This window comes from Hyperoodon ampullatus, assembly GCF_949752795.1.
Source record: "Hyperoodon ampullatus genome assembly, chromosome: 16".
Taxonomy (NCBI): domain Eukaryota; kingdom Metazoa; phylum Chordata; class Mammalia; order Artiodactyla; family Ziphiidae; genus Hyperoodon; species Hyperoodon ampullatus.
Window position 1 is genome coordinate 47,329,588 of NC_136929.1, and position 16,252 is coordinate 47,345,839.

A 16,252-nucleotide genomic window follows, 5' to 3' on the forward strand; every position below is an offset into this window, starting at 1 on the left:
TCTTTGACGTTCTTTTACACATCCATACAGCACTTATCCATCTAGTGCTGCCATTACTTGTTTAAACCTTCTTTCCCTATATTACATTTCAAATTTGTTGAGAAAAAACTTTTCCTTATTAGCTTTGATATCTGAATATCTAGCATAGCTCGGGCTGGCACATAGTAATGGCTCCACATTCAGTATTTTCTTTCTATAGATACCTAAAAGGATACAATTTCTAACTTTGCTGATAAGTTTTAAATATTATATTAATTTATATATTTATATTATCTTAACTATTCTTAAAGTATTTACTGTATGTTATTTCTTTATTATTTACTTCTTATATTATAATTATGCTACCTTACTTAAGTAGTTTTGTGTGTTACCTAGAATTAGAAGTAAAGGGATTGAGAAAAAATACTTTATATGAGTATAAATTTCTAATTCCAGTTAGTTCAAATGACTGGGGAGCTTTAAGTGTTAAAGGGTAAGGGGGGGCGGGTAGTTGCTTTGAAAATAGGAAGAAACCAGAGTATTCTAGGTTTTAAAGTTACAAGTAGGAGGGAGTCATTCATATGGAGATAGGTTATTTTCTGCCAAAAGCCAGTGAGATTTTAAAGTCCTCTCCCACCGAAGCCACAGATGGCATTTATGGAGGACCACAGGAAATGTTGAGAGACATATTGTAAAAACTGGACAAGAGACACAACTCCAGCATGTTCACAAGTGTGTGAAAGAGCAAATCTGTAAAGGAAAGAATTAGAAAAAACAAGCTTACACTTAATGGAGACTCTACGCCTCTGGGACCTAAAATTGACTAACTGCATACATACGTCTTTGATTGATTTCTCACTCAGGGGCTGTTGAGTGAGGCTTACCAAAGAGGTCATTTATTTATTTTTTCTTCATGGTGTCAGAAATAAAAGTTGTTGGATCTTTTCCTTTTAGTGAAGTTTTGTAGGTCAAGAAAGGTAAATTTCAGAAGACTAAGTACCAAATGGTCAAGGGTGGGAAGGGGAGGGTGGGACGAATTGAGAGATTAGGATTGACATATGTACACTCCATGTGTAAAATATATAGCTAGTGGGAACCTGCTATAAAGTACAGGAAGCTCAGCTCGGTGTTTTATGATGACCTAGATGGGTGGGATGGGGGGTGTGTGGAAGGGAGGTCCAAGAGGGAGGGGATATATATATATACATGTACCTGATTCACTGCATTGTACAGCAGAAACTAAGACAACATTGTAAAACAATTATACTCTAATAAAAAAAATTTAAAAATAAAACAAAATCCATAGAAAAAAAAATGGCATGCCAAAGGGATCTCAATGGCAATAAACCTGAAGCAAGTTTTAAGAGCTAAAATGCAAACCCAGAGGAGAGTTTGAGAAGCTTAGAACAAGGAGCAGTTGGGCAGGTCACAAAAATAGGAGTCACTGTGATGAACAAAGCAGAGAGTGTGTCATTGCTGTCCACTGGCATTTTGCAATGATTGATAGGATCCATTTATGGGAATTAAGAATTTTTCAGGATTAAAGCATGTGTGGTGAAAGAAAATGACCCATCTGCCTTGGATTAACATAGAAACAGGAAGACAAACTCCATTTAAAACGACCCTGACACGAATCAGTACTGAAACAATTCTCTGAAAATTTTCTGTCTAAGGTGTATTAAGTATATGGCATAGTGATAAAAAAAAAAAAAAAAAAAAAACATAGCCCATAGGGTCAGCTCTACCTGCTTTCAAATTCTGTATTTACTCTGTGATCTTTGTAAAGGTATTCAACCATTCTAAGCCTCTGTTTCCTTTTCTAGAAATTATACTAATACAATTAATCTCTGAATATTAGCTCCAGTTGCTGAATATAAGCAAACTGTGTATTTCCAATTCGTCCCGTGGTGTCAGTTCAGATATTTGCAACTATTCAGTTTTGTTATATTTTAAGTTTTTAGGTTAATAGAACTTTATCAAGTGAAATTAAGGTGAAGCATTTTAATTGGGTGAATGCTGCAGTCAAATTTCTTTACCCACAAGTGGGAAACCAGGCTAATACTGTATTTTACAAAATTATTCCTAAAACTATTCTTGTTTTGAGGTACCCTTCATTACTTCAGACACTGACCCTCAAATGACTATACTCTTGATCTATTTAAAACTAAATATTTCTGTAGTAGTGAAATGTAAATTTAGTTACCTTTCATTACAGAGTCAGAGAAAATTTAATCCTTATTAAATTGAGTTGCCACTTCACTTGATGGTTCTTTGAATCATATTTACTCAAGGAGGAAAGCTGAGTTTTTCTAAGGCCAAGTATTTTCATGTTAATTAAACTTAAATTGCAGCATTAGAATCTGTGAGAGAGCTGGAGTCATGTAGAAGAAGGTCACTAGTAAGTTTGATGTTCGCTCTGACTTAAGATGAGCCAGATTTTTGGCTTTAGCAAAATGTTACCAGTCAGGAACTGCACTGTTGAACTATTACCAAATATCCAACAGAGTAACTGGGTAATCAACCGAATTCATGAAAAGTAATGGCATATTGACTAAGCATTTCTACAATCTTTTTTTAGATTACACTCAAACGGATATCCTGGAAAATCAATGACAAACTAAGAGTCAAATAAAGGAAATCTTTAGTGTTCCCATTGATTCTAGAAGGCTCTTGAAGACTTAAAGCCCACCAGAGGCTCCATCAGGATGTTTTGATCCTGACTATTAGAGAAGCTGATCAAAATGTAAGTTAAAATGAAACAAAATTTATCTTAAATTTAAAGAAATTTAAATAAATGCATAAATTTCTATCTAATAAACTTCTTGCAACCTGCATTCTAGTATTTTTTCCAGGTCAGTGTGATATTAGAGTATGCAAAAAAATGTGTTTAGTTTACAAACTTTGGCTATCAATCATGTATACTTATATATAATGCATTTAAATATACATGTATGTGTGTGTGTATATGTATACACACATAAGTTTATACAACATATAAAGAAATATAATCTTTAGTTTTTCACTATATCCTCTCTACTGAGAAAGAGATCATATTCCAGGGGTCAAAATACATGTATATCATATAGCATGGAATCTAGCTCTAAATCCAACATATATTATAATGTTAGTACTGCAGACAAATATCTGTGTTTATTACTGCTGTCAAAACATTGTGCAAACACTAAAGAATATATGTATATATGTACATGGAGATGTAAAAATTTGTTTTTAAGGATACATAAACATAATTTGAGTATTTTTAAGATCATTTCATTTCACTTGAACTGAATGTGGAAAAGTATTATAGAAAATACACTTCCTCCATTTAAATTTGTAAGTCAACTTAAAATACCTTTTCAAGTTTTCAGAAAATAAAATTTAAAGAAAAAAGAGATAATGCCAAAAGAAAAAAATATTCATTTTCTGCTTCTTAACCAAAAATTTCGTTGAGCAGAACAAACTTCTTTTTTTTGGCCATCATATGCTAGTGGAATGAGATATCTAGAGCAAGTGTTCCTAAGATGATACAAGAATTGACTTCTTAAGATGGTATCAGAATGACTATCCTTTCTCAGCACTCCTGCCCCTTTAGATGTACCTCTTTTTCTAAAGATCTCTCTAGCTAAGCCCATGACAAAGTACAGTGACACAACATAGAACCAAGAAGGTGGGAAACACCTACCATCTCATATAAAATCATGGGCCAACCCTCCGTAACTTTGACAGCCTCTTTCTTCTCCCAGAAACAAGAATCAAGCTTCTAATAAAAAATGTGTACTGATTAGAGAAGATGAGTTTTCTTCCCCATTTTTTAATGTGATTATTATTATTTCACTTTTAAAAACATATTAGTAAATCTCTACGGTAGTCACACCCAATTGAAAAATCAGCTCATAATTCAGTTACAAAAGGACACATCTTTTCTCTCTAAATCAAAGAAAAATTGCTCTGACAAGGAAGATTTTAAGACTACTGTAATGGAGATCAAGATTATTGCAATAAGGAAGAGAGACTGAACTTAATTTCTCTGAAAAAAAAAAAAGGCAGGAGAGATTTTAAGGGCTAGGTTTAGCTAGTAGAAAAGTACTAAAAAATGTAGAAGAGAAATTACTCCCTGTGATGAGTCTATCTATGTTTCCTAATTGGAGCTTGCTGAAGTTACACTACTACCCTGGGAGATAGGGGCCCTATCTTTCCTGATGATTACATTTCAAAGGGATGACTCCTGGGTCCTTGAGAAAGATGTTCCTGGCTTGTAAAACTGACAAGAAGCTGGGTGAATGTTTACAGCTCATAGGAGCAGAATAAGAATTTACAATGAAAAGTTTTCTAATGTAAATGTTCTCACAAAAGGGAGGTCAGGGGCCTATAGTCAGGAAGAAACCTATCTAAATTTTAGTGAAGCTGAGGCGAAGTTAAAGCCTTCTTGGTCACTGGAATGTGCACAAGATAAGAGTCTCATGAAGCACACTTGGCTGAGAGACCACATCAAGATTATAAATGATTTCCAGTACATATTGAAAGACAGCAAGGCTGCCATAGCATAAGTAATGGTTTAAACCATAACATAGGTAATACTTTGAAAGGCTAAAACAAATGGAGTACTAAAGAGAAAACTGCAAACCTCCCACACAAAATGAATTATCTATCTATCTATCTATCTATCTATCTATCTATCTATCTATCTATTAACTGATTTAGCCTCACATTCCCCTCTCCTTCCCCCAGCACACAATTTTAGCACACTTGATTTCTTCTTTAGACTCTTCACCATATCCTCTCTACCTAGGAGTTTGCACTCTAGATGTCAGAATGCAAATATAGCATATAGCATGCACATATTCTTCTAAATAAAACAGATATTAGTGTCAATGTTGTTGCTAAATAATAATGTTCTTTATTACTGTTATAGGGCATTGGTACAAACTCCATGTAATTTCAGTCAATAATATTACAGGGTAAAATGAAATGTGTGAATAATAGTTTAATTATTTTAAATGTAGGATACTCAAAGCCATATGGAAAAAGAACAGGAGAAAATGTGAAATAATTATAATCAAGTAAGTTAAGGAATTCACAAGTTTTATTTCCTGAAATTTGCTGGTAATTGAGGGTAATTTTTGTTTTCAATTTTCTTTAGTTAATTAGAAAATTATTGTAATTTTCCAATTACTTTGCAAATTTGTTTCTTGTGTAAACATAAATTAACTCTAAGTTGTAAATGGAGTCAGTGAAACAAAAATTATAAAAACTTTGTTATCAACACTTTTTAGCAAGTGAGAGTAACAGCTGTCAAAGAAAGATGATGTACTTCAAATGTCACCCAGGAACCTAAAATGAATTGCAGCCATGTAGAGATCCTTGGATGACTGACACCTCATGTGAGGAAGTGGTGAGTACAGCAGGCACCATCCACGAGAAGTTGAGCTTTACAGATATTAAAGAACATAATCAGCAGCTTATGGAGTAAATGCCACATAAGCTGCTCTCTGAGTGAGCCCCATATTGACATGGCAGTAAAAAAAAAGGAGAATATTGTAACGTAAAACCCTGTATTTATATAGATCATTTCCTTGAAAATCTCTTAAATCCTTAACAGATTCTGAGCTCATCAGTCTTTAAATCCCAATGAAGTAAGAATTATAGAAGCACGTAATCCTCAAAACAATTACTGAGTGATCCAAGAAAGACAATTTTCTAGAAGTGCCCTCTGTTTTATGAATAGTTATGTGATCTTGTTAAGGGGATTATTTTTTTAGAAAAAACTCAATCTCCAGAGAGTTTGGAAACAAAGACTATGGAGATTTATTCTATTTTCTTATACATATTTCCTTAAGATATCTTAAATCCTTTTTGAACTCTGTAGTAAATAAATAAAGACAAGATCAGGAAAGAGGCATTATTACATTCAGGTGGAATTCATGATAATTCATATATAAACAATAACATGAGTCTACCAGACATCCTTATTAGGAGTAATAATTTTCCTAAACATTCACGTAATCGATATGTGGATATGTGATGCTGCTTATGCATCTGATTTGTCTTTTCTGTATTTTCATATTCCCCACTGCTAACATCACTACCATAGTTAAAACCCACTCATCATCTCACATCCAACAGTCATAGTCTCCTCCATCCCTAGGATGCAAAATTCAAGACAGTAAGGTTTTTTTATGTTTGGTCACTTTGGTCTAATACCAAAGTATTAGAATGATGCTTGATCACAATAGAAACTAAATACGTATCTGTCAAAATATGACAGATGAATGCACGAATGGATGAATGAATGAACAATAAATAAAATGTCTCCTTACATTTAATCTTGCAATTCTACAATCCATTCTATGTCTAAACTAGTTTCTTCATTGTATTCATATCACCCCAGCCAGTCTTTCTTCTTTAAGTAATTCTTTTTCTCATTCTATTTCTTTTTATTATTATACCTCTCAAAATCTTTTACATGTAAAAATCTAATCAAACTTATATGATGAAAACTGAAAGTCCACATAAAACATAACACCTCCTTACACTGTAGCCCTTAAGGACCAGTTCTTCTTGTCAACTTTTACTTGAAGTTATAATTCTTCCTCCAAATAACCCCAAATAATGATTTAGCATTATTAAATTGCTTATATCATAAACTATGCTTATGAAAAATAAGTTTCTCAACTATCAAGAAAAAAAATATACAACACCAAAAAGCCCACCATTAAGAAATTACCTTTATTAATATATAAACACCATTTACTTATATGAATACACAGACAAATTTTTAAATAGGAAAAATATAAGTAAGGGAAGGGAGAGAAAAAGAAATGGAACCAGATAATATTTTTTAAAGATTTTATCATTATTTTAATTTTAGCAAAAATCACTGAATTTAACTTTTCTTAAATGTAAACAAATAAGTATCAATAAAAAAGGAGGTTGAAAAATTTGCTGAAATATAAACATTTCATCACAACTAAATATATTAATTCCTAAAGCTCTATGAAACAAAGAAAAAAAAACAACTCAAGTTGCTGTGTCTTAAACATATTTTTTCTACATAAAACAATTTTTTTTCAATAATAGGGATGGTATGAAATACAGAAAATTCATTTTTTTCTAGTTTTCCTCCACTCAACAATGTTTTATCTTTTGTGAAAAGTCCTAATACTTGTAAATGTTTACCTTTGTTTTCATATGACTTTTAGTTGCTCATCCATGGATGGATGGATGGAAGAATATTGCTTAATGATACTTCTACCCTGGCTTCTATGTTTCAGAATTTATTTATTTATTTTAAATTCATGTGTTTGTTTTATGTTTTTTATGGTTATTTCCTTTTAAAAAAAGGGCTCAATATGAGAACATTTGTCTACTGATTTTTTTTACATAAAGGATATGTAGATAGGATTTATAACCTGAGGATCATGCTCTCCTCAAAACACTTTTTACTACCTTCAGATATTACATTGATATGCAGAATCTGAAGCCCAGCTTATGCAATAATATTTGAAATAGCAAAACATCATAAACAAAGTGGATAAGATGATGGGATGGTGTGAGTGCAGGATATGTAGATATAGAAATAATCATAGAATATATAGGGAACTTACTTTTTCTTCATTCAAAAAGAATCTATGTGCCTGAATATTAAAGTAAATCAGAGGTATATAGCATTCAAGAGGGACCTTTAAAGAAGGTGGAGTGACCAACTCAAATTTTTCTCCTTTCTTTTTTTTCCCACAAGTTACACATATTTTATTTAGCAAATACATTGGTTATTCCAAATATTTTCTAACTGCACATACCCAATCCTGTCAGATCAGTTAATATGAGCTCACTCTGAGAAATAAAATAAAACACTAGATAGAGGCATGACAAGCAATTTTTTAATCTACATGCAAGCACCAAATTACTGGTTATGGCTGCCTATGAGTTCTTTATTGGAAAGGATAGGGAACCCTTTTATTCAATCAATCCAATTACTTTTGATTTAAGTGAGAAAAAATATTATGATTGGTTGGTAATACCTGTCATTGTAGTAAGTATTGTGTAACTAACTCTATGTTGGAAGGTAATATATATGAATCAAACATGTTCATCCGAATGTATCTCATAATTTAATTTTGTCTCAATGTCTCTTTTTGCTCAGCTATTTTTCTAAATTTAAGACTAATAATAAGTTGTCATGCTGCAGTTATGACATTGCCCCAAAGGCATCACATATAGGTTAGTATTCACTATAATATATAAAACAAAAATTGGTTTGATATACCACGAAGTAAATTTGCACTTATCAACCTCTGACCCTCTTAATTATAGTTTAGTATTTCTACTGAGTCATTTTCTCCATTTTCCCCATGATTCCTCTCTGATACACATTTTTATGCTACTAGCACAATAATTTCAGTGTGACTCCTTTATTAAGACACATGTGATGTCATGCCATTAATTTTTTATAGCTTGCAAGGGGTAAAGACAAGCCATCAGTAATGCAAAAATAATAAGAAAAAGCTGGTGTAGCAAGACTTCTTTTCAAGTCTTTGGTCAAAAGAAGCAAATAGCTTGTTAACAGGAATATAAAATAACTTACAGGAATTTTTGTTGATCTGAGTGTCCAGCTAAATCTTTTGGATAAAACTTAGCTGGGACCATAAATCTTTAGCTCCTGAAGGAGAATTTGGACACATAAAATGGTGTCCAACAAGCTTAATATTCATTAGCTATATTGTATTTTATAACTCTTAACAATTGCCGTATCCTTCTATGTCAGGTATCATCATCTTCAAATTTTGTACTCAAGAACACTTAGAATTAAAGAATTAAAACTTATTTTATTTGAGCTTTCTTAACTAAGTGAAAGGCAGAATATAAATTTGAGTATTTTTAATCCAAAACTATAACTACATTCTGAATATTTGTTCTACTTTATTATGAAGTTTGGTATAGTCTAAATCTGCTATAATATACCTTTAGGATTTGTGGACCTCTTAATTAGGAAGGCTATACTGTCATATCAGATCCCATTTGGTCACAAAGACCGTTGCTCGGACAATAGTCTTTTTGTTTTATAATTGTGGCTGGCTGATTCTATTTCTGTTGCAGTACATCCTGTGATGATTTAGCTATATAAATCCTAGACTGAGAGTGAAAGCTATGAGATTATAAAACTGGCAAATTAGAGGTTAAACAGAATTTTCTAAAACAGATTACAATAAAAGTAAGTTTCTGGAGTGGATTAAGCATTTATTTATTTATCACAAAAACAGACCTGAAAATTAGGACGATACATTTCTTATGGAGTTTAAATGAAGCTTGTTCTATTAGATGACATTTTGGTCTTTTAAAACTAAATATGTCAGCTCTGTCTCTATTTCTCCTACTAGTAGCAAAAAGGATTCAACTAGGGAGTGGTAAAGAATCCTCCTTCCAATGCAGGGGACATGGGTTTGATCCCTGGTCCAGGAACTAATATCCCACATGCCCTGGGGCAACTAAGGCCACAAATCACAACTACTGAGTCCATGCTCCCTGGAGCCTGCACTCCACAACTACAGAACTCCCACGCCCTGGAGCCTGCTTGCCACAATTAGAGAGAACCTCCTGCACCACAACGAAGAGCCCACACTACAAGGAAAGATTCCCCCACGCCTCAAGGAAGACCCCGAGTGCTGCAACTGCAACTAAGACCTGACACAGCCAAAAAAACCAAAAAAACAAAAAACAGAAAATAAATTTTAAAAAATAGTGTTAACTATACTTTTCATTTGAACTGTCTTCAGACCTGGAACTACTAACTATGAATCTCCAAAATGACCTTCTCCTGCCCCTAATACTATTATTATTCTATTTACCACTTTGCTTATAATTTACCTAAGCAGAGCATTGAAACTTTTCTTACCATGTTCCCCTACTCCTAGAATGATATTATTCTTTCAATAAATCATACATTTTTCTTTATCTTCCAATATATTTAGAAATCTTAACAATTTCCTGGAATTATTTTTAGTAACTCTCCACAAGACTCAGTCTTGAAAATCAACTCTTTCCATGTCAACTACTAAAGGTAAAATTTGTTGATAAGGCTTGTACTTTCCACTTACATTGGTATTCACAATATAATATATTTTCTGTAATGCTCAACAAAGAAGCAATTATCAACAAACAAAGAAATCATTTTGATGATGACTTAAATTTAAATTTTATTCTGGAAAAACACACATACACTCCTAAAACAAGGAAGTAACTATTAAGACTAAAAATGATTTGTCAAAACGAGTACTGATTAATATAAATTCAGAATACTTTGAGAGAGATGGATTTACATGGGAACTGAAAAAGAGAAGGTCATGCAAAAGAAAGTTTTGAGGCTTGAAATATGGAAAGGAAGGAGAAAAATAAGAAACACAATGTAATGTGTCTCAGGCTGCTAGACACTGGAGGAAAGGTTGACTAAGCACACAATGTGAGGAAATTGAAGAGTCACGTAGCTTTGGAGGAAAGAAGTATACTAGGTTATTAGGGGACAAATATTGTACTTAATCATGGGTTCATAAATATTTTTAAAGGAAAATTAGGGAGGCGGTACAGAAAAGAAAGAGGTGATAAATATATGTCAAAGATAAAAGAACTCTCAAAAAAAAATCAGAGAGTAAATATAGTTATGGCAGTCAGCATGATGAGGTGGCCAAAAACATAACCTGTGGGGCCAAAATGAAGAACATGGACTCCAGATCCAGCCAGCCTAGCTTCAAATTTCACTTTCATTATTGGGTATGCTCTTTAAACTCTTTGGCCACAGATATTTTTTTCTGTTATTTGGGAATATTAATATGGCCATCTCCTAGATATGTTAAGATTAAAAGGTAAATAATTATAGAAGACTTAGAACAGTGCCCAACAAATCATAAACTATTTAGAATAATTTGTAGATAGATAGATAGATAGGCAGAATCACAGATGATTCACAAGTTTTGAGCCTAGAATTTTGATTAGGTAGTAAAATTTATTGTTATGGAAGATAGAGTGGTAGATGGCAAACAGGGTTCCAAATTCTTCCCTTTCTATGACCACTTGATTTTGCAATGACCATTCAGTTTATCTCGACCAAGTTAATTTTAGCAAATATAAGACAAGCAGAGGTCTCAGAAACATAAGTTCACTGGCACTTGCTCTTGTGTTGCACTTATAATTCTGAGACTACCAGGTGAAGAAACCTGAGATATTGTGCTAGAGTATGAGAAATCAATCAGAATAGAACTAAAGTTACCTGGTTCACCACTTGCCAGCCAACAGACAAGGCCATCTTAAACATTTAGCCATTAGCCCATCAACCAGCTAACGAAAAATGCATGAAGTAACCAAGCAGATATTTTTGAGGCGACCCAGACGATAAAACCTCCCTACCCTTACAATCCTCTTAGAAAATGAGTAAAGTCATTACTTTTTGTGGTGATTTGCTGTGTAAAAGCTAACTGATGCAAGAATTGGTACCCAGAAGTGGGGTAATACCATAACAGAAATGTAAAATATGTCACATTGACTTTGTGACAGGGTGGCAAGCAAAGGCTAGAAAAATGATGAAGAAAATATAAGAGAAGACATGACCAAAAGATCTAGAACCAAAGAAGGAGAAGGAAATTCTCAGGATGATAGAAAAGCAAGCATAGGACGAGTGTTATGCCACAGGTCTGGTGAACTAACAGGTAAGAATAGAATAGGAAGCCAGAGAGCTCTCAGAAGACTGTATCTGGGAAAGTATCAATAGAACTGATGAATTACCAAAATAGCTTTCATCATATGTCAATTTAAATGAAGATACATTTTTGGAGCTTTGGGGTAGTGTAGAAAGAATATCAGATGTGAAATAATAATGAAAAAATGTAAGAAAGGAAGTACTAAATTAAATTAAAATTAAAAAGTTATATAATAAATAAACTGACAGTATAGTACTTGGCTCAACAGGAAACAATATTTATATAAACATAGTAATTAAAATATTAAATATAAATTTAATAAAATTTTAGAGAGAATTACTTTGGCAGGATAAAAGATTCTAAATGTAAATAAGCTAGTACTCTTAATTATAATCATAGAGAGACAATGTCAAAATTGATGAATGTACATATAAAATCTCATCACGAGTTGTAATAATTTGACATTAATATAGGAGTATAGAAATAAATAACGGATGAAACAACTAAAACACCGTTTTCCTCAGGAATGAGTTAGGATGAAAGAATTTGGGGAACATTAAAGACTTTTATTTTTTACATATATTTGTTAAATGAATAAAATAATCACAATCAACTTTTGGTTATGACATGCTACAAACTGAATTGTGTCCCCTTAAAATGTATGTATTGAAGTCCTAACCCCCAATGTGACAACGGTTGGATATAGGGCCTTGGAAGGAAATTAGGTTTAGCTGAGACCATTAGGGTGGGGCTCTCATGATGAGATTAGCTCTCATAAGAAGAGACACCAGAGTCTTTTCTCTCTCTGCCATGTGAGGACATAGAAAGAAAATAACTGCCTTCAAGCCAGTGAAGGGGAGTAGAATATACAACAAAAAATGGACCAGTTTGGCCTGTGTATTATTTCTAGCTGAAGACAATCAGTACCCAGCAGATTCAGGGAGAGTTTTTTATTCCCCCTTAACTGCCTAAAATAACTTAGATAAGGGACCTATACCAGGAAGAGAGCTATTAACCAGAGATAACTTTTTATATACGAAAAACATATGGCATGGTACACATTTATTTACCAAATATTTGCTCTTCTCATCTTCCCATGTATTATCTTCCTCCCCTTTGAAGAGGCAGACCCATAGCTCCTCTCTTTAGATCAGCATGGCACATAAACTTCAATTACCTGACTGTCAAAGAGTCTTGTATTTTTATGGCACTCCATACATACAAAATTAATTTTTCTGCTGTTAATCTGTCTTATGTCAATGTAATTATCAGAGCAGCCAAAGAAACTAGAAGGGAGGAAAGGGAAAATCTTTCTGCCCCTACACCAGGAAAAGTGTTCTCAACAAAAGACACCATGCTTGCACCCTGATCTCAAACTTTCAGCCTTCAGAGAGAGGTGAGAAAATTAATTTCTATTGTTTAAACCATCCAGTCTGTAGGTTTTTTATAGCATTGTGATCTGATTAAAACAAGAGTAGCTTGAATTAGAATGATCTTCCCACCAAGAACAAATAAAAAACCTAAATGTTCTACAAAAGTTTGTATCTAAAGGCATTGGAAAAAAAGTCAAGGCAATCTGAAGTTGAGGGAAATAGGTCTTAGGGAGAAGTAAGTTATTATGGGGAAGATGACATTGTCTGCCATTTTTCACTTTCAAAATATTTGCTAATCTGGGCAGAATCAAGATGCTGGAGCAGGAAGACCCTGAGCTCACTTCCTCCCACAAACACATCAAAACTACAACTACATACGAAGCAACTCTCACTGAAAATGAGCTGGAAACTAGCAGAATGGCTCTTCTATAACCAAGGCTGTAAAGAAAGAACCACATGGAGTCTGGTAGGCGGTAAAGAGAAGCAATCTAGTCACGCCCAGTGGGTGACCCAGAAGAGTAGGGGGGATATTACAGGCTTGGGAATTTTCCCTAAGGAGCAGTATATGCCCTGTATTAGGCACAATGACCACGGGGATTAACACTGGGAAGAAAGCCTCTTAGCTGGCTTGAAAACCAGTGGGGTTTACTGGAAGGCTGTAAGAAAAAGGGACTCTGCTCTTGAGAAGAGCATTCACAGACTTTCTTGCTCCCAGTCCCAGCACAGGGGCAGCAGAACAAACACTGCCTGATGCTCTGACTGACCTATTAGGACTGCCCCAGTGCAAAACCCACCCTGTGTCAAGCTCCTGCTCCAGCTTCTCCTGATTCTGCACTGTTCCTGCTAAGGTGGAGACCACCTTTGCCAACAGGCCTGCATACACAGGGAAAGAAACAGAGCCAGCTCAGGCCACAGCCCTGAATCCAGCCAGGGCAGAGATCCAGAGCCAGCTCAGAAGTGTGGCTCCAATCCCTCAGGCCCCAACAGCAGATTATGTGAAAAAGAAGAATACATAAGTGACCTGGAAGATAGAATAGTCACAACGGAAAACAATATGCATGTTCCTTGAAAAATTAAAAATAGAACTACCATATGATCCAGCAATTCCATTCCTGGCTATATATCCAAGAAATGAAAACAGGAATTTGAAAAGATATATGCACCCCCATGTTCAGAGTGGCATTATTTACAATAGCCAATATATGGAAGAAACTTAAGTGTCCATCAACAGATGAATGGATAAAGATGTGGTATATATACAAAATGGAATATTACTCAGGTTTAAAAAGAATGAAATTTTGCCATTTGCAACAACAGGGATGAACCTGGAGGGTATTATGTTTAATAAAAATGTCAGACAGAATAAGACAAATACTGTGTATTTTCACTGTTATGTGGAATCTAAAAAACAAAACAAATGAATATTACAAAACAGAAAGAGACTCATAGATACAGACAACAAACTAGTGGTTACTGGTGGGGAGAATGATTGGGAGATGGGTAAGATAGATAAAAGAGATTAAGAAAAATAATCTACTAGGTATAAAATAAGTAAGATAAAAGGATGTAACATATAGCACAGGGAATATAGCCAATATTTTATAGTAAATTTATATGGAGATAATGTATAAAAATATTGAATCACTGTATTTTATACCTGAATCCAACATAATCTTGTAAGTCAACTATAACTCAATAAAAAAAAAAAAAGAAAAAGAAACAAAATACTTGCTAACCTGTAAGTGGCATTAAGAAAAGCCAAGGGACTTCCCCGGTGGTGCAGTGGTTGGGAGCCCACTTGCCAATGCAGGGGACACGGGTTCGATCTCTGGTCTGGGAAAATCCCACATGCCGTGGAGCAGCTGAACCCATACACCACAACTACTGTGGCCTGCATGCCTAGATCCCGTACTCCACAACAAGAGAGGCCACCACAATGAGAAGCCAGCGTGCCGCAATGGAGACCCAACACAACCAATGAATAAATTAATTAATTTAAAAAAAAGTCAAGAAGAAGCAGATTTTGAGTATGTTGAGAGAAGAGGCTTAGAAATGTTGGTAATTTCATGGGTCCAAAGCATTGTATATTGGGTTCTTCAGAGATAGACACTAAAATTTGGGGTGCAAGATACTGATAAGGATCAATACTTGTGAAAGGAAAGTTGTGGTACAGTAAGTATCAGAGGAGATCATCAAAATGCAATGCAGTCTGGGCAAAACATTATTCAGCCCAGTAAGAGTTTTTTTTGTGTTTTTTTTTTTCTTGTGACTCACTTTATTGAAATATTTGTTTTATTACAATGGTCTGGAGCTGAACCTGAAATAACTCCAAGGTATGCTGTATTGACCTCTTAGCAGATGTATGATATGCAAGAATTTTCTCCCCTTCCATAGGTTGTCTTTTCCTGTTTTGTTTGTTTGTTTAATAGATCTTTATTGGAGTAGAATTTCTTCACAATACTGTGTTAATTTCTGTTGCACAACAAAGCAAGAAGTTCTTGAGTAATAAATGATTGGTAATCATGTTCTGCCTCAAACCAAAATAGTTGGGATCTCTACCCCTTCATTTCTTTTTCACCAATTGTGGGCTGTTACAGGACGGGTGTAATCTTTGGTTTGCTGATTCTCTGAAGGTAAAGCAGAAACTGACAGAGCTGATCTCTAGGAGGTATTTGTTGCCAATGCTCCCCATGTTTGGGAAGCAAGTTCTTCCTTGAATGGTATATGGGAAATGCATCGCTTCTTCCATAGTTAAACTTTTGCACAGTTTATATCTGTTTCTTCATGAACACCAAGGAAGGGGCTCGTCCAGTGGACCTGTCATCTTGGAGGGAGATTTGGAAATGGGAGTTTAGTCAGAAGATCCACAGCCCCTACTAATTCAGTTGGTCTGGGGTCCTCAGTTGAAACTCATTCTATCCTTACTCCACCACCCATTCTAGGTTTCTGCTTGATGGCTTAGCATGTGGTGTGACCCAAACCTGCATCTTAGAGAGGCCTGACCTCCTGCTGATCAGCATGTCTTTTTCAGGATGGGTTGACTGTATCTATCCATCTACAGCACAACTGAGAAAGGAGTTACCAAGGAGTAACCAAGTGGATCATCTGTGTTACACACATATTCTTCCTTGGTCCCTTCATCCTCCTGGTGATCAGGATTAATATCGCTGTTAATAAAGTAACTTTACTTATTGACTGCTGGTCCATGAACAA